Genomic DNA, 4,317 nt, shown 5'->3' on the forward strand with positions numbered 1-4,317 from the left:
ATCCTATATTTTGGTTGAGACTCTATTAACACCCTCTGAAATGGTCACCCGTTTCAAGTTAACTAAACTAATTATATAATAAATGTCCAACAACTTATATTTATTTTTTACTGGAACAAGGCTTTAAGATATCCTCAAAACACAACACAACTAATAGTCACAATTTGCAGAAGGTGGTGGCAGAGAATATTGTCAGTTGCAATATAGTATTGTTTTCAATATTGCCCAAAAACTATTTCTTGCATTTTGAACCAATCTCTCTGCACCCCTCCCCTTACCCACCCCACAGGAACTTCATAACTCCTCCCCTACATACACGAGAATATGTATTTTTCTCGTGGACAAGCACAGTGTCATCTTGTAGACACACGATTTTGAAAAACATTGAATAGATGTTTATAGAACTTTTTAACACATTAGGAAGGCAATCAGTGTGAGTGTGCAAAGAGGGATGGGGTGGTTATGGAGGTTAGTGTAGAGCTGTCAGAACTGGGTGCCTAGACAGAGGGGAGTATGCAGGGTGGGTCTGGTCTAGAGTTTAGTGGGCCTAGGGTTCCCCTCAGGTGGGTAGAGGGGAGTATGGGGGTTACTGGATTGCTCCCTGGGCACTTGGAGCACAGAAGAGCAAAGTTAGGAGCCAAGGAGACCCTGAGCTTCTGATCTCCCCCATGTCCGATGTGCAAAACCTCCAACAGAAATGATACGCCATTTCAACGAAGACAGTTCTGCAAACGATACATGAAAGATAAACTTCTTTGCCAGATCTCACTCCAAGTGGCTTAGGAAGCCTGCGCTCTCCTCGTTCTCAGCTCCTCCAAAAGCAAATTAGCATTTGGGATGCTAACGATTTCTAAGCCACGGCACGCTGGAGGACGGAGTGGTGGTTGTAAGACCTCCACGTGGTGGTGCATGACTGTGTGTCAGGCAGACAAGGGTGTCTATGTCGGACTGTCAAGGGTGTCTATGTCGGAAACAAAGACATGTGAAATTAATTTTGCACTAAAACCTCACACAACTACTCACAGGAATAAGGAGATGTCTGTGACAAGCAAATCTGAACCTTATCCACGCCACACTCCTCCACCACCCCTGCCTAGACACCCAGTAGAAGACACTAGACACATGTTGTGATAGCTCTGTACTGACCTGCACACCCTCTCTAGGCCCACAAGTGGCCATTTTTTTCCTACTGAGTGTAGCGTTGTGAGCTTGTACATCGGCTATTTTCACAATGTTTGCCTCTTTCTTACCTAGTATTTGAGATAATATATATATAGATAATATAGTCTTAAGAGTAATTAAATTGTAACTTTAGAAATGTGCAGATACCCTGTATACACTTATACTGTATGTTGGTTTGTTTACTGTTGAGTGAGAAAACAATGTTGCACATTAAGCTAACCATCTGGGGACCCCCCAAAATCATTTGGGGGACCCGCAGTTTGGGAACCAGACACCTTTACAAACAAATTGGTGAAGACATTTCTCGGTAAGGAATTTACGATTTGTGTAATATTCCCAGTCCATCACTTGGCAGCCATGTTTTTACAAATGTCACAGTACCACCCAGTAATAATGAATGAATTGGTATCCAAAGAAATGTTGAAAGCTTCAACAGAATGTGAATTACATGTATAGGTGATGAATTCACCAATCCTGGGCATTATGGCGTGTAGAAAAGGGAGAAATGTCCAATTACATTGTTAAATATGCTTATAACCAATTGCTTCAATATTTAATTGCACTTAATCACTTGACTATAATGTATATATGCTAATTGGATTCCTAGATCACCAAAACATGGGGTTAGGCACCATAATTACGTGTGTAGGGCAAATAATGAAGGAGTAATGGTCTTTTAAGGAACTGGTGGCGGCCATCTTGGAAATTTGACATTTCTAATGATCAGATTTTGGTAGACTTTTGATATGTTATTAAGTACACCTGATACTACAATAAACCATTGAGAAACCTTTTGTTCCAATTTTTTGGGGGTCAAACCATATTTGCACCCGCCTACAATTCATAGTGACTAAAACTGTACTCAATTCATAGTGACTAAAACTCCCAAAATCCACCAGCATACTAGAAATGACATGTACTCTGTTAAAAATGTCATGGGGGGACCCCCCAGACCTCCCGCTTGGGGGTGTAACGCCCGGAATTCGAACCCGGGTCTCCCGCGTGGAAAGCCAACATCTTAACCGCTAAGCCAAAGGGATATCCCTATCGCTTGGGGGAGATATTAGACTTTCAGAGAACCGGAGAACCCCAAAAAATTATACGAAGAAATTCTGTTTTTCTTCTGTCTACTGTGCTGAAAAATGCTAAATAAACATAAAGGTTAAAAATAAATTTAAAAAGCAAATGAGCCTGGCGATTTTACTCATATGGATATGAAACTGACGGTGAAAAAGTACTATTTTATCCAAAGAGTACTATTTTCTTTTTCTCCAAACCCAGATGTTATCAAATGAAGCTTAGTATCATTAACGACACAGAGTCGGGATTTACTGACCTGATTGGTCATCATAATTGGTGTCTTGATATTGTGGACGTGCCAGGACAATACGTAGATGCTGTGTTGAGGGAGCATGAGATCAAAATATACTTAAAAGTCCCAAAAGTAAAGTACTAATTCTTGTGCAGAATGTCCCATTTCACATTAAGTTCAAAATGTATAAAAATCTTTTGAAAACAGCAGATCTACGACCTCACAATGCGTTGCAGAACTTGTAGATCGGCTATTTTCAAATGGCCAAAGTACATAGGCCTACTGCAGTGGGCTGAAGTGGGTAATGTATGTTTTGTAATAATATTCAAAACCTTCAAAGTAACTAAAGTTTTCAAATAATTGTAGTGGAGTAAAAGTACAATATTTTCCTCTGAGACGTAATGGAGTAGAAGTAAAATTACTGAAAATTGGAAATACTCCAGTAAAGTAAAAAATACCTTTGTACTGAAGCACAAGCATTAGGCTACATTTAATTTGACTCTGTTCCAAAATTGTGAAAATAACTGATCTACAAGCTCACAACGCCTTGCAACAGGCGTTGTGAGCTTGTAGATCAGTTATCGGCTATTTTCTCTTTCTTATGTTATTTAACAATTTGGCCAATGTTTAACCAGTTTTTATAGTAAAGTTTGTTGATTACCTTTGAAGGAGTTTTTGAGGTATTAAAAAGGTCTTAAAAGTCCTTAAATTGTCACTTCATTGTCATCGGGGAACTCCCCCCAAAAAAATCATGTGGGGACCCCCCTGGGGCGGGGGGGGTCCTGACTCCTGACCCACAGGTTGAGAACCACTACCGTAAAGCACCAAAGAAGAAGAAAGAAACGACACTGTCGTGAAGTGTTTCTGTACATCAACAGAAAGGCGGATCCCTCTGCATTACTTTACTCACTTCACCATTTGGAACTTATAAAAAAAAAAAAAGATCCCCCTCGGTCCTCAATCGACCGTCACTGCTTGTCTGCGTTAATTTGTCTCATTCTGAATCGGCTTTTGGTGGGAACTATCTATCGGAAACCACCATCTTCTACCGGTGCAGCAGTCAGTCGTTCCTGCGTGTGTTGGTTGACGACAGGAAGAGTTTGACAGAGCTAAACCGGGGTTGCCATGTCTGTTTATTATAAGCGACTTTGGGATTGTATTTCTGTGAAGTCGCTTGTAAATATTGGTAGTTTGCGGGTTGCGTTTTTTGGGGGCTTGTTGTTTCTAATGTGTAGTTGATTATTTTGGGCTTGCCGTGTGATGTTGTTTAACCCAGTGGTTCTCATACATTTTCATGTCAAGGACCCCCCAATTGATGGGTATTTGTCTGCGGACCCCCATCTGAAAATATTTCATGCCAGGGACCCCCGTACCAGATTTGTGAATGTTGTTAAAAGAAAGAAGAAAAAAAAAAAAAAAGTTGTTGAAAATATCAGATCTCCAAGCTCACAACGAGCTTGCAGATCGGCTATTTTCGAATAGCCCATGTATGTTTAAAGGGCTCATGTAGCCCTGTCGCTTCTTTTGGGCTTGTTTTCACCGGTACATCATTATCAGACTTAATTGTATCCTTCAACTTCTTGTATATGCCCCAAAATGACCGGATGTACAGGTTTTGTAGCAATTTTAGAAATATTAGACCAAATGTCGAATGTTTAACCATGTTCAAATTATGTATACTTTACTTTAAAACATTTCCCACTTTTTTTCGTATTTTTTTACATTTTGGACAAAATAGCCAATTTGTACATCGAGGTGCCCCTACAGTGCCCACCACCTATCCTGCATCGTTTTGGATACCTGGTTGCTTGTTTCTCTCGCAA

Source organism: Gymnoscopelus braueri (genome assembly GCF_963280865.1).
Source record: "Gymnoscopelus braueri genome assembly, chromosome: 23".
Classification (NCBI taxonomy): Eukaryota; Metazoa; Chordata; class Actinopteri; order Myctophiformes; family Myctophidae; genus Gymnoscopelus; species Gymnoscopelus braueri.